General features: G+C 46.6%; 1 protein-coding gene across 3 annotated transcripts in view; it reads right to left on the bottom strand.

Annotated features, from left to right (window-relative positions):
• TCF20 (transcription factor 20) overlaps positions 1-18,034 on the bottom strand; it is a 191,933-nt gene that overhangs the window by 86,563 nt on the left and 87,336 nt on the right. The window contains exon 1 of one of the 3 annotated variants that reach the window (XM_027593146.2): positions 17,252-17,371. The exons of 1 other annotated variant lie outside the window; for it this stretch is intronic. The gene's annotated coding sequence lies outside the window, so the exon portion shown is untranslated. Of the gene's footprint in view, positions 1-16,604; positions 16,623-17,251; positions 17,372-18,034 lie in introns of those variants that run through there. One more of the 3 variants, XM_027593147.1, reaches the window with a different exon arrangement.

Here is an 18,034-nt window from a genome sequence, read left to right as displayed (position 1 = left end):
AAATAAATCAAATCTTTAAAAGGGACAAACAGGTTTTGGAGCTACAAAGAGCTGGGTTCAAGTCTGGATTCTGTCACTTAATGGCTGAGTGACCTCTTGCAAATGACTTAATCTCTCTTCAATCTCTTTCTTTATCCCCATTTTACAAAGTACTGACCTTATAAAGCTCTTTTGTGAAAATTAAATGATATAAATACTGTGCACTTAAATAATATATGTTAGCCATTAGATCAGTGGTTTAATAGACAGAGAAATTATTCTGCTACTATATTTAAAAACTAGGCAATAATTTGCCATAAACTGTCTGAAACAAATAAGTTTTTGGGAGATGAACGAACTATAACAGAAACCTGGTAATTGGGGTGCCTGGGTGGCTCAGTAGGTTGAGTGGCCGACTCTGGATTTTGGCTCAGGTCATGATCTCAGGGTCGTGGGATTGGCCTGAGTTGGGCTCCATGCTCAGTGCTGCATCTACTCATCCCCCTCCCTCTGTTCCTCCTGCCCTGCCCCCCTCCCCCCGCCGTGGTCTCTGTCTAAAATAAATATATGGACAAAATCTTTTTTTTTTTTAGATTTTATTTATTTATTTAACAGAGAGAGACACAGCGAGAGAGGGAACACAAGCGGGGAGAGTGGGAGAGGGAGAAGCAGGCTTCCCACGGAGCAGGGAGCCCGATGCGGGGCTTGATCCCAGGACCCTGGGATCGTGACCTGAGCTGAAGGCAGACGCTTAATAACTGAGCCACCCAGGCGCCCCTGGACAAAAATCTTTAAAAAAAAAAAAAAAACACACAAAAAACCTGGCAATATTTTGTTAAAGAGTATTAAGAACCACCTTCATCCACACATAAAAACAGTTCTATTATTCAGTGATAAAAAATGAACTACCAAGTCATGAAAAGACAAGGAGGAACCTTAAATGCATGTATCTAAGTCAAAAAAGCCAATCTGACAAGACTACATACTGTGTGATTCCAACTCTACGACATTTTGGAAAAGGGAAAACCATAAGACAGTGAAAAGCCCAGCGGTTGCCAAGAGTTGGGGGGAGGGAGGGGTGAGTAGGTGGAGCACAGAGAACTTTGGGGCAGTGACACTCCTCTGTGATAGTAATGGGTACATGTCATTCTACATTTCTCTAAAACCACAGAACACAGCACCAAGAGTAAACTGTAATATAAACTACGGGCTTTGGGTGACAATGATGTGTCAATGCAGGTTCATCAGCTGAAACAAAGGTACCTCCCTAGTGGGGGATGGTGATAGCAGGGGAAGCTGCACCTGTGTGGGGGTAGGAGGTGTATGGGAAATCTCTTGTACCTTTGCTCTCAATTTTGCTGTGAACCTAAAACCACTCTAAAAAATCAAGGTCGGGCACCTGGGTGGCTCAGTCGGATTAGCGTCTGACTTCAGCTCAGGTGGTGATCTCCGGGTCCTGGGATTGAACCCAGGACCTGATCAGCAGGGAGTCTTTATCTCCCTCCCCCTCTGTCCCTCCCTCTGCTTGTGCATGTGCTCTCGCTCTCTAATACAGAAAATCTTTAAAAAGTAAAAAAATTAAAAAATAAAAAATAAAGGCGTTTTTTTAAAACAAGTGCAGATAAATATGTACTGAACTGTAAAAACAGTTATCTGTGGAGACTTATACACCCCTGTATTGTTTCAACTTTATACTATAAGCACACACTAATTTCATAATAAAAAGACACATTTCAATAAAAGGTAGTTCTAAAAGTTAAACTAAAACACAATGCGAACATTCTTGACATTTTTTTCTCTAACATATATAATTATTTCCATGTATAACTACTTCAACAAAAATAACTATTTTCATATGACCATTTCATCTCTAAGAGTAGTGGGATTTTTTCAAATTTCTAATTTGGTTAGGAGTCAAATCTTATTATTAAAAGAAAATAAAATATTATGAGGTATATACTTAAATAAAATGTTAATAAGCTGAATCAGGTCAGCAAGAGAAAGAATATATTGGCTCATGGACCTAAGTCTGAATATTTATAGATGAACGGAGACAAAATTTCCCATTCTCCTATTCTCAAATGATTTTAATTTAGAATGAACTAAAACAGAGAGAAAACATTAGTCTGCTCCTCCTTAGGAGCCTATATGACCTAGTAATTTGCTAATGAAATCAGATATATGACTTCTACATGGTTGATGCTGTGGCTTTACATTAGCAGAGACAGCTCTTGAGCTGTGTCACCACTGGGCTCCTAGAAAAGATTTCCTAACCACTGACTCACTGAGGAAGCTTCTGCAGCAGATACATGTGGACCGGTATCAAATATTAAGAATACTGGCAAAAAAAAAAAAAGTAGAGATGATGCTTGGTCTGTTGAGAAGGACTCCATAAATATATAATCTCAACTACTATAGTTAGAAGTCACTTCCAATTCTCCCTCTTTTTAGATAATAGTGTGGGGTTTTTTTGGTTGGTTTTTAAGTTTTTATTTTATTTTTTTAAAGATTTTATTTATTTATTTGACAGAGAGAGAGAGAGGGAGCAAAAGTAGGGGGAGAGGCAGAGGGAGAAGCAGGCTCTGTTCTCTGCTGAGCAGGGAGGCTGATGCAGGGCTTGATCCCTGAAGGCAAACGCTTAACCGACTAAGCCACCCAGGCGCCCCTGTGTTTTTATTTTAATTCCAGTTAGTTAACACAGTGTCCTATTAGTTTCAGGTGTACAATATAGTGATTCAATACTTCCAATTCTCTTTAATAACATTTCTAAGGTTTACATCTTAAACACAGGCATACGAAAAGCCAAAAAAGCACCAACAAAAGAAATCATACTTACATTAAAAGATTGCTGAAATCTTAAAACCCAGTATTTTGATTCTGAAAATAAGTTGCTGATGTTTTTTTTCATCACCAAACAGTAGACTGAGCTGGCACCCTTTGAAAGCTCAGCACAATAAGTTCAATAAGAACAAGCAAGTAATAAAGTCACGGAACTCATTAATTCAGAAAGGGATCACGAACAGAGAGTCAAAGGGAAAAAAGAAACTGAAGCTTCCATGGCATATTCCCTTGAGAACTGGTAGCAAAATTCATTTATTAAACACACAAAAACTATTTGCTGAGCACTAACTACATGCCAAGCACTCTTCTGGGCATTGGGGATATGATGGGGAACTGCCCTCACACAAACGATGTTCTAACAAGTAGGTCCCCCATATGGCAATTCCTGGGCTCCACTCTGCTCTGTTCCTACAATCCAAACCCAAACTCCTTCCCCTTCAAAGGGGTCATAAACTTATTCTGCAAGAGTTATCTCCCAGTTCAGTCAAATTAAACCCAGAATTGTACTGTGTACAGGTTAAGGGCACAGAGTCTGGAGTCAGTATGCCCGATACCAAATCTTGGCTCTGCTGCTTTTTAGAGGAGACCTCCGGGAAATCGCTCAACCTCTCTGTTACAGTTTCTTCATCTTAAAAAATGGGGAAAATAGGGGCACCTGGGTGGCTCAGATGGTTAAGCATCTGCCTTCGGCTCAGGTTGTAATCTCTAGGTCCTGGGATCCAGCCCCACGGTGGGCTCCCAGCTCAGCAGGGAGTCTGCTTTTCCCTCTGCCTCTCCCCCCTGTTCATGCTCTCTCCTCTCTCTCTCCCCTCCCAAAATGAATAAATAACATCTTAATAAATAAACAAATAAATAAAATTTAAAAATGGAGATAATAGTACCACCTCACAGGATTTTTTAAGAATTAAGCAAGTCACTATTCTTCAAGTGTTTGGAACACTGTCTGGAACTTAGAATTTATTACTTATATAATTATATTACTTATTATTTAGTATTATTTATTTCAGTTTTTGATAAATAAAATATCCTCACCTGTTTTAGAATCGAAGTGGTTGATGCTAAAATTTCCTATAAATCCATTTATTTCAACCAGTTGCTAAATACAGATCTTTCTTCTCATGCAGACTGGAGCCTGAAGAGGCACAGATGATCAGTTCATCATCCCTCACATTCCCCCCCCCAACTAGTCTCTCAATATCACACCTCTCTTCACAAAACTTTTTTCCATTTATGAGAATCCAGTGCCCTGGCCCAGATCCAAGGCCCATCACCAAGGGCCTCACTCTTAGTCCACAGCCCCTTCTGACATCCCTTCCCTGCAATTTCCAGGTCCCCAAATAGCCTGAGCTTTTCTCTTTAATATGCCACATAGTTGCAAGCCTTGGTTCTTGAAGGAACTTCCCTTGGAATGCTCCTCCCCCACTCTTCCACTTAGCTCTCTCTCCTAGCCATCCTTCCAGGTGGTGCTCCCATGTCTGTCCCTTCCTCTACAGTTTTCTCCAATATTCTTCCCATACTTAAGCAGAAGTAAAGCCCCCCCACTAATTCTCTCCTAGAACTCTGGCTACACCACCATTTTAGCCTTATAGATCCCACACAGATTTTGTAAATGTGAATCTTCGGTGTCTGACTCTTCTACAACACTGCACTCCAGGGAAAGGGAAGAGGTCTTACTTATTTTGCATTTCTGGTTCCCAGCATGGCATAAAGTTAGCAATCTCAGCTCAAGTGAAATAGAAATTTTCTTTTTCTTCCATTTTCTCTGATGTTTCATTCCTATAGGCCTCCTTTAGCCTCGTGTCCCTTATCTTTAGAGATAATTTTCATCTCTTTGCTAGCCAATGTAAAAATATATATTTTTTTAAAAAGAAACATTTAATAAATGCCGCAGGCTGCAAGATCCTTCACTCCAACTCAAATTTCTCCTGTTCGGTGTGTTAGAACTTAAATCCTCTTCCACACAGACTTCTTCGACTAAAAGATGAAAATTCTACCCCTATTATGTTTAAACTTATACATCCACTAGGAAAAAACAAAACAAGCGGCACTGAATTCACTGCAACGTGCACATCTGTGCTTAGGTCTGTTCACTAGTGTGCAGGTACCTGTTTATGTGTTAGGTTCATCTACGCTGCCTGGGTGCTCTGAGTTTACAGGAGTCCTTTGGCGGGAATCCTGAGGGCATGTTCTTTACACCTCTGCCATCAAGTAGGGGTTACTGAACACAAGGGAGACTGTTCCACTGTTCTAAAACTCTACGGGAGAAATTGCTGGCGTTCCTCAGAGAGCAGGAAGGTACTCGGTTTGTTCACCTAAGCTACTAAACAACCCACCCGACCTCATCTACTATTGTTTTCCTCCTCAGAGTCGAGAAACAGTTGACCATCACTCTTTAACACATCCCAAGACCCTTGTTAACTTATGGTTTAGAATACTTCATCAGGTTAAATTAGTTCTCTGGCGGATATTTTCTCGAATTTTTTCCCCATTCTTAAACCATTTTAGTTATTCTTAGGAACACTTTGCAAGTTTTTTTTTTTACAACGAATCCAAATTTAACATTACTCTTTTTTAAAAGACTTATTTATTTATTTGAGAGAGAGAGAGCGAGCAAGCCCGTGTGTATGCTTGTGTGCCGGGGGGGGGGGGGGGCAGAGGGAGAGAATCTCGAGCTGACTCCCCACTGAGCGCAGAGCCCTGACACAGCTTGATTTCACGACCCTGAGATCATGGCCTGAGCGGAAATCAAGAATCAACGCTTAACTGACTGAGCCATCCAAGCGCCCCCAAATTTAACATTACTTTTAATACCTACTATGTGAAAGAGATAGAGAATTAAGATTAACGAGACATGGTGGCCGCCAAAAAATACACAATTTTGTGGTGAAATAGACACATTCTATATCAACTGGAACATACGACATACATAACTGTAACATATGGGTAAAGACAGAGGAGGAAGATGGGCTTCTAGAGCAGAGCCTCAGAGATAAAGCCGGCATTTACTCTCAGTGCACTGACAAGGCAAAATGCCAGATACTGGGGCTATAAAATAAAACAAAACACAACCTTGACTGCAAGGATCTTACCACCTAGTACAGTGGTGTTCAAAAACATTTTGCAGTTTTTTCAGCAGAAATTTTACACAGATACCCAAATGCTAAGAGAGAGATGAGAGTTGCTGCGACTGAGTTGGGAAGAGGTGAGTCTCACTCCTCCGCCCCAGCCAGGCCACCTGGGCCCCAGCCACCTCTGCAGACCTGCAGCAGCCTGGCTCTGAGGAATTCAGAGTGCCCCCACCTTACCCCGCTGCCTCAACACAACACTTCGAACATGGCCGCCTACCTAACCATGAATGTACATAAGTACTGATTAAATAAAACACGAGAGCTCTGAAATCATTTACAAGTTCCTGGTCTAATGCATGGAAATGGCAGAGGCATATGGGGAAGGAGTGGGATGGCCAGACACAAGGCAGGAAAAAGCTGAGTCCCAATCACGGGAATCTAAAACCAAAGAACTGTAAAGGTCTGATCAGTTTCTTGAAAATCCAAGGTGGAAAGCTCATCTTAACTACTTTCTATTCCCCCCCACCATAATTCCTTTTCCTTAGCCAGCTCTATCTGCCTGCCACAGCAGTTTCCTCAAATCTTTCCTGCCTTTTTCAAGCCTCCAATACCCCACCTCACTCTTGTCCCTCAGCAGGATCTTCACAAAACACACAAACAAGTGCTCCTTACCTTCCAGCCCTCATGCCTATCTGTTTCCCACCCACACACCTCTGCTTTCCTCCCGGAGGAGTATTCTTACCATCCAAACCAATGCCCCCGATCACAGGGGGCCCTGAGATATCCCGGAAGGCCTCCCCGTCCAGCACGCCCTCCTGCATCTTCAACACCGTCCTGTACTGCTCCTTCCCACCTCCTTTACACATGCTAGAGCTTCTCGCATATTTTTAAAAATGTCTTCACGTGGTGCCTGGGTGGCTCAGTTGGTTAAGCGTCTGCCTTCGGCTCAGGTCATGATCTCAGGGTCCTGGGATCGAGCCCCACATCAGGCTCCCTGCTCAGCGGTGAGTCTGCTTCTCCCTCTCCCTCTGTGATCTCTCTCTCGCTCGCTCTCTCTCTCTCAAATAAAATAAAAATCTTTTAAAAATGTCTTCTCTTGACTCCAGATTTTCCCTGCAATTTTTTTTTTTTACTCTCCTTTAATAACCAAACTTTGGGAAGACTTGACCCCAAACTTACTGTGCCACTTCTTCACCTCACTTTCTCATGAACACACAATAGGCTGGCTTTAACTATCCCCTCCCCTCCCAAATGACACTTCTCGGTAACCTTGGCTACCGCCTCTGACTTGAAACACTTTCTGTCCTCGTGCCACGCACTCTGGGTTTTCCTCCAAACCTGTCTGGTTGCACCCTCCCTGCTCCTGAAACACTGCCCTGCTCCCTTAAATGTTCACATTCCTCAGATTTCTGTCCTCCCCTCTGAGCACCTGTCATTATTAGCAACAATAATGGGGGAAGGGTCTAAAACTACGAAACCTCCTAAATAAGGGCTGAACTCTGTAAAGTCCTCATTACTGGTGGGAGATGCTCAGCACTCAGGCAGGGAAAAACCAACTGCTTCTCTACCTTTACATACTCACATCCTTGTCCACTCCTGAGAAAAATCTCCTCTATTTCTAGGCTGGACCACATGTGCTAACCTCTGAGTCTTAAGTCTATGGCCCAGTTCCTTCTCCTAAATGTTACATCTGTGCCTCAAACGCTTGATGCCTTCCTCAAACGTAAGTCCAAAATGAAATTCATCACTTTATACCCCAGCCCAATCGTCTTTTCTCCACCGTTTTCTATTTCAATGAATGGCACAACCATGACCTAGTTGCCAAGCCCGAAGTCTTTACTCTCCTTGGCCCCTTCTCCCTCACAGGTGGACCTCCTAAACAGCCTCATCACGTCACCACCATCCCCACAATGCCTTCGCTTAGTCAATACTTTTGTCCCACATGGGCCAAATACTACTGCAGACACTAAGCATACAGCAATGAACAAGTCAAGCTTAACCTGAGAGGGAGGAGACAGGCAAACAAACAAAAGGCCAAGATAATTTCAGATCTGATCAAAGTTATGAATAAAATAGAGTTGGGTGATGTGATGGGGCATTACTTTATTAGTCAGAGGGTCAGAGAGAACCTCCCAGAAAAGGAAACTTTTAAACTGAACCTGAACCACAAACAGACAAGTCTCTCACAGATCTGGGAGGTGGCGTGCTCCTGGCAGAAGGAGGAGCCAAGTATAACGGTCCTAAGGCAGAAATGAACTTCAGGTGTTCAAAGAACAGGGGATAAGTCCACAAGGCTGGAACGTGCACGAAGTAAGGAGTCGGCCAGGGCAGATGGGCTCAGAAGAAGACGGGTCAGACAGGCCCTAGCTGGCCACCATGAAAGCAATGGAAAGCTCCTGGAGGACTGTGGGAAGACAACTGACACACCCCAGTTTGAATTTTTAAAGGTCACTTTAGCTGATAAGTGGAAAAAATGGTTTGGGAGGAGGCCAAAAATAGGGGGTTGGAACACCAGTCAGGAGGCTAAAATACAGTCCGGATAAGAGGAGATGGTGCTTGAGATGGGAGAGACAAATTCAGGATACATTATGGATATAAAGTGAACAGAACTTCCTAGGAGATGAAAAGTTGAAATGAGGGAGAAGAGAAAGGGATCTGGGACAATTCCTAGGTTGTTTATAGGTATAAAGTACAGACAGTAAAATTACATATAGTATATGATTCAATCAGATTTGATGATTGCCTATCAAGGCTTAGAGGATTTCCATCACTCTAGAAAGTTCTCTCAATGTCCCCTCCCTGTCAATCCCCTTCCATCCAAGAAGCCACCACTGATGTGATTTCTAGTATCACAGACCCCTTCTGCCTACTCAAGATCTTGTAAGTGGGATCACCCATTATGTACTTTCTTGTGTCTGGTGTTTCATCCAGCATTAATATCTATGAGCTTCATCCTTACTACATGTATCAGTAGTTTGCTCCCTTTTATTGCTGAGTGGTCTTCCACTGTATGAGTGTATCTGTTTATCCCTTCTCCCGCTGACAGACATCTGGACTATCTACAGTTTCTGGCTACCATGAATAAAGCTGCTATGAACATTCTTGTATAAAGCTCATTTGCGAACATAAATTTTCATTCCTCTTGGACAGATACCTAGAAATAGAACTGCTGGGTCACAGGGTAGACATACGTTCAGCTTTTTTTATTTTTTAAGATTTATTTATCTGAAAAAGAGAGAGAGGGGGAGGGAGACAGAATCCAAGTGGACTCCATGCTGAGTGTGGAGCCTGACGTGGGGCTCAATCCCATCATGGTAAGCGGAAACCAAGAGTCAGACACTTAACCAACTGCACCACCCAGGCATCCCATATATTCAGCTTTTGAAGAAACTTCCAAACAGTTTTCCAAAGTGGTGGCATCATTTTATACTCCATTTACACCTTTGTAGATGGACTCCAAGGACACTTTTCATCCCTACCCCATCATCTCCTTTGCTGCCTGTCTCATGCTATTCGTTCATTCATTCAACAAATACCCTGAAGGATGAGGAAAAGAATGGGCTGGCCAGACTGTTTGAGGCTGAGGAAGGTAGCATACAAAGCAGTCCCTGAGGTGGGAAAGAGCTGGGTGCCTTCAGGAGACTTGAGAGAAAGTGGATGTGGCTGGAGGACAGCAAGGAAAGGCAGCAGGAGGGGCAGTCAGAGGCAGGCAGGGCCCAGGGTCCTGAGGGCTGTGTGAGAAATGGGAAGGAGCTGGGATTGTCTTCCAAGTACTATGAGAAACCATAAAAAGATTGTTAAGTAGAGGAGAGACAGGCAACTCTTGGCCACTCCGGGCAAAGTAGAAGAGAGACAGATAGAAGAAGAAATGGAGAGGCCATGATGAGAGGCAATCACAGTGTTCCAGGTAAGAGATGATGATGGCTCAGAGGGCAGTGGCAGTAGAATGGACAGACCCCAGTCACAGCACAGAAACAGCACTGATGGTGACTTGGTGATGGATGACATGTAGAGGATGGGGAGAGAAAGGGAGGACTCTCATCTGGGAAGCTTGGTGGCTAGGAAAGCGACTTACGGAGAAGGGGACAGATGAAGGAGAAAGAACTTTCAAGGAGTGTCTATTCAGTTTTGGACTTAGGAAGCTCAAGCTACTGGTGATGTATCCCTGCATTTGTGTCACACAGGAGCTGCAGCAGCTAGGAGAGATCTGGCTGAAGTTACCAGCGTGGGGCTGATCAGCTCACAGATAATCATGAAAGCCTGGGGATATCCGAGAGCACCTGGGGAGAGAGTACACTACAATACGAGGGTCCAGAGAACACCAACCGTCAAGCAGAAGAGGAGGAGTGAGCTGCAGAGGCGGGAAGGGACAGCTGAGAGACAAGCGGGGGGATGAGGAAGTAAATGATCCACCCCTCAGAAGCTGCTTGTGACCTTTTTTTTTAAGATTTTAAAATTTATTATTAGAGAGAGAGAGTGAGCGAGGATGAGTCGGGGGGAGGGGCAGAGGCAGAGAGAGAATCTCAAGCAGACTACCTGCCAAGCCCGGAACCCAACGCGGGGCTTGATCTCACAACCCTGAGATCATGACCTGAGCTGAAATCAAGAGTCAGACGCTCAACTGATGGGGCCACCCAGGTGCCCATGTGACCTTTCAAGTTAGGGTTCCACATCTTGGCAGAGTACCTCGTACTCCCTCATCAGAGCCCTTCTGATACCCCTGTTTCTGTGCCCTTCTCTACTGGGCAGGTATTTGAGATACCTGAGTGTACTCTAAAATCCATACACTTGGCAGGAACCAACACTGCTCTAGTCCAGTGTCTTAGTACACAGCACAGTGTTGAATGTTCATGTCATAGACAACTACCACTTACTGAGCGTCCCCTAGAGGTAATTATTTTTATTTTTATTTTTTTTAAAGATTTTATTTATTTGACAAGAGAGATAGAGAGAGAGCACAAGTACGCAGAGAGGCAGGCAGACGGAGAGGGAGAAGCAGACTCTCCACTGAGCAGGGAGCCTGACATGGGGCTCAATCCCAGGACCCTGGGATCATGACCTGAGCCGAAGGCAGCCACTTAACCAACTGAGCCACCCAGGCGCCCCCCCAGAGATAATTAATGCACTCCACTGTATGCTTTTCCTATGTTAATTCCTTTTCCCAATGGCCCCAAGGAAAGTGTACTTCCATCTTACAGATGAGGAAACTGTGGCTCAGGCAAAATGTCACTGCCAAAGTGACGGAGCCAGACTGTAGCCAGATATCCTCCTTCGCATGCTCTGCTGCCTCCGTAGAGTGCCCGTCACATGGACTCTTTACAGCAGGTGCCCTCTCACGTTCCTGCCAAAGGGATACAAAAGCTGTCCCCAGGTAAACTGGCCCACCAGGGCTCTACGTCAGGGAAATGTCCAGGGAAGTAGCTCTGCTCGTCAAGAGTCCCTGCTCTTGTCAGGCACAGTGAACCATCTCCACACTCCCAAAGTAATGCTTCATACTTAAGGTGCTTCTGAATGTAGAAATCTTCCACAAAACCGAGGTCTGGAGGTGAAAAAACAGGCCTCTTAGGGCCTTAACCCTTGAATTTTAGAACTCAGCCGCATTTCAGAAATTTCCCCCTACACCTAAAGGGCCTTATTCTAACTTCACAACTAATGCTGAATGTGGCATCCATTCCAGACCAAGACATAATCAGGATGAGATTATGTCTCAGTGGGGCCTGAGAAACCAGCATTACGTATCTGTGTGAAAAGTAACAATGGTATAATATTCTTTTCCAAACTCTGATTTTCAGATTAATGTGCTGCCTCTGCCCTGACTACTTCTTCAAAGTAGTAGCAAAGTAGTAGCAAAGAGACAGAGTGTGAGGTGGGGGGTGGGGGGGAATCTCAAGCAGGCCCCACGCCCAGTGCAGAGCTGGACACAGGGCTCGATCTCATAACCCTGAGATTACGACCTGAGCTGAAATCAAGAGTCAGATGCTTAACCAACTGAGCCTCCCAGATGCCTATGCCCTGACTTCTTCAGACTGGAAAGACATGGGCTTTTTCCTAAGTGGGTACATTAGTACTCAGAGACTTCCTTTCTTTTTCCACTCAGGAGCAACTGTTAACTATCAGTCTTCTGGTGAGAGAGCATGGGCTATGGTGGAAAGAAAACCAGCCTAGGCTGGCAAAGAGCAGGGTCCTAGCCTTGACTGTCAGCATAAAGCTGTATGAATCTGGAAAGTCACCACCTTCCTCAGCATCTCTCCTGAGTTGTAAAGCCAAAGGGCTAGCTAGACTAGCTGATTTCTTAGGTTTCTTTCAGCTCTCTATAGAACTCTATAATCAGAGAGCATAGACAGGGTGGGTAAAGGTATCTAGGATGCAGAAGGATGGCTGGGAAAGGCTGGGAGGATGAATCCTCCAGGCTACGATTAAATTAACAGTCTGAACTGCACTGCCCTGCATACAGATGTTACTAATATTTGTTGGTTTCATTTGAAGCTTTAACAAAGTATGATGATTACAATACCCCAATCCAACTTCCCAACAAAGAAACATAAACACAACTGAAGAATGTTTCTAATAATGCCTAGCACCCACCAATATTATATCTCTACTTTTTTTTTATCAGAACTACCCTTTACAAGAGGTAATCATTGCTTATTCTTTTTTTTTTTTTAAGATTTTATTTATTTGTCAGAGAGAGAGAGCGCACACACACAAGCAGGGGGAGCGGCAGGCAGAGGGAGAAGCAGGCTCCCTGCTGAGCAAGGAGCCCAATGCGGGACTCGATCCCAGGACCCCAGGACCATGACCTGAGCCAAAGACAGATGCTTAACTGACTGAGCCACCCAGGCGCCCCTCTTTCTTACCCTTTACAGGGTATCATTAATGACCCATCTTAAGCTCTTTTGAGCCAGGTCCCCAATCACAAAGCATGAAGATATAAACAGAGGAAAGGTTTCAGCCAACCACTTCCATTCTTTGGATTAACTTCTCAAGATGCTCAAGGCTAAAGCAAATTACTTACTTTGTTTAATGCCATTTTCATCCATCCCACAGACCAAGTATGACTGCCCTCCCGGCAGAAGAGGCTTCAGAAGAGGGAAGAACATCTACTCTCACACAGCATCCTGGGTCACTATCATATGTCTTTTTATTCTCTTCATAGTTATCCCTGCCTGATATTCTTATTTACTTAATGTTTACAGCTCATCTCCAGAGCAGGTTCCTTTTCTATCTTGCCCACCACTGCATCTCCCATGCTTAGAAAATCACCTATAAATATCTATTAATGAAAACTAGAACACACACAGAGGGCCTCCATCCACATTCAGGGATGTGATGTTCAAACATGGAAAACCATCCTCCAATCGGGGGCCATGGCATTCAAGCGTTCCAATGAACTTCCACCCTTTCTTACAGCACGGCTTACGTGTGCATAGGACAATAAGGATGTTTCCTCCTATAGTTAATGTTTTCTCTTTCTTAACTTCCCCACAATGAAGCATCAGATAGATAACAAGCCACAGACACACCAATAAGTCACTTTTTAGTTCATCTTCCTGCTGGGTTGTGCACATTACCTACAAAGCAAACACAGCTCTAACGTGAAAAGTACTGATTGTGTTTGTCACCACGAGAACCGTTTCACCCACACTGCACACATCATAGGTATTAAGAGGACTTTAAGCAGCCTAACTAATAATAAAAAAGCTATCCAGTCTAAGTGCAATGTGCCCAGATTATGCTCTATGAAAGCCATGCCTTCATTATATTTCAAATGTGTAACTTTTGATGTATGGTTATATTCCATCATAAACAGGGTTCTACTGTTTTGCTTTATTTTGTTACTTTTACCTCCACAAAAAGAAAATGAACGCAGCAGAGTCAGAAACCCCAGACAACCTAATGAGCACTAAGGTGCCTCAAACACAAGCTTAAGGCACACAGGGGACTGTCTTTTGGAAATGTATCTTTTCAGTCCCATCTGGTCTAACACAGCACAGTCACCACCTAATGGGATTCCTGTGCAGTGCAAACCTGTGTGGTAGCACAGACGGGAAGAGACACAGCCCCTCATATGATATCATTCTCTGAGCTGATACAAGAAGTTTTCGGCTCAAAGACAGAATAGCAGACTTGGGAATGAAGGAGAAACTTTTTAGATTACATCTCAGGTGCACTAGCAAAACTGGCTAGTCATAGGCAAAGTGAAAGTTTACAGAAGTCCCAGGGGTTACTAAACCAGAGTCTGGTTTAGTGGCATAGCTGCAAAAACCATGCTTTCCAGTATTTTGCCCAAGTCCAGATTTTCATTTCATTATAACTTAAGAAAAAAAAGAATAGGGCACAGCAGGAAGTATGGATTCCAAGGCCAATCTACCACCAGCTGATTTGTGCCTTGAGCAGGCAGTGAGCTATAACAGATCTAGTAAGGCTTTGGAGCTACGGTAAGGATGGTCTCTGTGACCTCTCAGGAAAAGGAGAGAGCACTTACCTCTCAGGTATGCTGGGTACATTTTGTAAGACACATTAAAATACCTGGGACAGAACCTAGCATAATGGATTTAAAAAATAACAAAAACCCGATACAAATATTAACATCCTTTCCTATGTGATTTAAACTACATTCCATTCCATTTTATGAAGTTAAAGTATACCACTAAAAGGTTATGGAACCTAAAGCCCATGTCTCCTAACATCTTACTACCTTAGCAATCTTCTCTCTCACACACACACACACAAATCACCTCTGCAGAATAAGACTTTTATAATGATCTTTTCCTCGTTACGTTATAACACAAATATAAACATATGTGAGTGTGAAAACTCCTTATGACTTAAGTAACCAGCATTTTTAAAATCCCACACCAAACACCAGGTCATAATTCAAATACCCACACTGAATAAATTACTTATTTTGAGAAACTCCAAATAATTGCTCTGTGTAGCCATATAAAAGTGTCTTACCTATGTGACAGGCCCGATGTTAACATACAAGAAAAATGATACCAATCCATCTCCAAAGTCAACACTACAAGCACACCTCCCCTTGCTGAGGCCCTTTTCGAAACTGTACGGACTGAATAAAAAAGTGACAGAAGACACATTACACCACATTAGGCACATGTCCTCCAAGCATCAACAGTAGCAGGAATTTAAGACAAACAAGACCAAGGCTGAGGCTGGTCAAGAAGGGCTAACCAGTCAAAAGCATGGCCTAAGGCTCTCACACACCATAAAATCAGTGAAACTAATTGGGGTTCTGCAGCATCTGAGAGGAAGCATCGGCTACCATTAAGGAATAAATTGGGGATGCAAACAATTAGTGCACCCTGAGGTGACAGTTAATTCCACCAGCATACCATTTCACAGGAGATACTATGGAATTCCACTTGATCCCTACTCTGAGAATACTAAAGTGAGAAATTTCAAAAATTAGCCAAATGCCAAATATCCCTTCCAAGAATTTTAAATAAGGTCCCTCCACAATTCCCTGCACAAAAGGATCTTGGAACTCCTAGAGCCAACCAACATACACAGACCCAAATACATTTAACATTATCCACGCTTCCAAATAGTCAAATGTTTTCTGAAATCTTTCGTACAAAAACAAAAAATATAAGACATACTCAGCATAGACTATAATAAAATACACTTTCTGAGAAGCACAGAACAGTATCTGGGATTTGAGGAAAAACTATGCTAACCAAGTCTGATGCTCTGCTGAAGAAGGAAGAGGCTGGAAACTAAAAAGTGGGATAGGATCTTAAAAGCCAGGTAAGAAAAATCCTGCATTTCTCAAGAAGGCTGCCTCTGGCTAAAACAAAAGCACAAGGTAGTAGACCAAAAACAAACAAACATCAAAAAACCAAAACAAATGAGAAAACCCACCCAAAACCCCTGTAGTGTTTGACCTAGAAGGGAGCCCTCATTTAACAGATGAGGAAATTGGGAGGCTGGAGAGGATAGGTAACTTGGCCAGGGTTACAGCTTATTTGGGGGCAAAGCTGGAAGTAGACTCCTGGTCTCCCAGGTCGGACTTCAGAGCAGTTTCTCACTCCACCATGTAAGACGTTCCGCTGCCACCCCATGTAACATGTTTCATAAAAGTCTTCACTGAGGCTGTGAACATAAGGGTCCAATTATCATTCAAAGATCTGCCCGTTAGATAATAGCTTGAAAATTCCATCCATTTTACAGCAGTTACCAGAGTCATCTAATCTTGGAGGGGGGAAAAAAAGCAAAGAGAAAAAGGGGGAAAAAGTCCTAATTTCCATCTGTCCCCTAAGGGCAAACTAAAGGGATGCCTACAGACAGGCAGACAGCTCTAGCATCCACAACCACAAAAAGACAATAATCCCCACCCACAGGCCCAGGAAGGCGACCGCTCCGCGGCCCCCCCCCCCCAAAACACACTAAATTCCACTCCCATCCCGACGCACAGGAGACATTCCACCCCCAGCCGCTGCCAGAGCGAGCTGGGCCGAATGGGCCACTCTCCTTCAACCACCACTCCCCCCCCCCGCCCCAAAAGAGACGAGGAGCTTCAACCTCAGGCCCCTAAACCGGCGCTCGCTCGCACCCGGGACCACAGGATCCAACACCCACCCAGCTCACCGCGGCGAGGGAGGGGGAGAAACCCCCACGCAGGAAGTGTGTCCCGCGCTCCGCTCCCCGCCCCCCCCCCCCCCCCGTGCCAGGACCTTGCGCCGGGTCAGCCGGTACCTGTCCTCCGCCCCCAACAGGCGAGAAGCCGCCGCGTCCACATGGTTTCAGGTGTTCACATGGCAATAAACGGGCCCCTGTCCCTCCCGCGGCAGGGCGCGCTCCGACTGCCGGGCTCCCAGCACCGCTCCCGCCCCTAGCCCAGCCTTCGCCCGCCGGCCTCGCCCCCAGCTGCCACGAAGAGGCGAGCGCCGCGGGACGCCGGGGGCTGCCAGGGGTCCCGGGGTGGGCGGCGCTGACCCTGCGGACCCCTGGGCGCCGCCCGCTCAGACCCGCCGCCTTTGCACCCGAGGCCGCGACAAGCAGGTACCTTTCCCCGATACCCTGAGGCTAGGACTGGTGCCCAAGCTCTGCCGGACTCCCAGGCCAGATCCCTGAGACCCCTCAGCGCCCTGATGCCAGGCCGGGCCCCTTCCCCTGCGCACCCCCAGGCCAGGCCGCTCCTCTCTGCACTCCCGGGTCGGGCCAGGCAGGGACCTTCCCCTCAGCACCCCGTGCCCTGGCCTCAGAGTCCGGGGGGCTCAGCACTCCAGGTCGGCCGGGCCAGGACCTCTACCCCAGCCCCCGAGGCCGGACACCCCGGCATGGCCCCAGCCCCTCAGCCCCTCAGCCCCGGCCCCTCCCCCTCAGGCCCGGGCGGCGGTTACCTGCGGGAGCCCCCCGCCCGGTCCCTCGGCCTCGGCCGGGGGCGGGAGGGGAGGGAGCGGCGGCGGCGGCGGCGGGCGGCGCTGCGCGAGGTGGGGGTGGGGGAGCCTCCGCCGCCTCCAGCTCGGGCGCCCGGGCCGGCGGCGGGGCGGGCCGGGGCCGTGGCCCCTCGAGCCTCGCTCCGGCCCGCGCGCTCGCTCCCCGGTCAGGCGCGCCTCAGGGCGGGCTCCCCCGGCGGAGGCCGCGGCCGCCTCGCAGGGGCCGAAAGCGGCTCGGCTCGGGGTTTTTTCTCTCCATTCTCCCAACACACAGGAAATAACAGAGCGTCAGGTGACGGCGCGCGGCCAATGGGGAGGCTCCGGGCCGCGGCGCGCGGGCGGGCGGGAGGGCGCGCGGCGGGGCGGTGCGCGCGGCGGGGGCGGGGCGGCAGGGGGCGGGGCCGGCGGGTGCGCGCGTGCCCACCCGCGTGCGGCGGCGCTGAGGCCTGCGCGCGCCGGGCCGGGGCCGCGGAGACCCCCGCCCGGCAGCCGGGGTCGCGCGGGGTTCCCCTAGGCAGCTGCCCGGCGCCGCGCGTGCGGCTGGCGGCTCGCACAGTGCCATCTTGGCCGGCGGCTCCCGGCCGTCCTGGGAGTGGCCGCGAGCCAACTTTCTGGGGAGTTGGTGGCCCGGAATCTCTCCCTGGGATTTCTGGAGTTCCCTGGAGCCTCCAACGCCAGAGTCGCGCCTCTGGCATCCTGGGGAGCCCGCGGGCGAGGGCCTGGCCTCCTCCGGGTAACCTGCTTAGT

Source organism: Zalophus californianus, chromosome 9 (genome assembly GCF_009762305.2).
Source record: "Zalophus californianus isolate mZalCal1 chromosome 9, mZalCal1.pri.v2, whole genome shotgun sequence".
Taxonomy (NCBI): domain Eukaryota; kingdom Metazoa; phylum Chordata; class Mammalia; order Carnivora; family Otariidae; genus Zalophus; species Zalophus californianus.
This window is presented reverse-complemented; position numbering and strand designations above follow the sequence as displayed.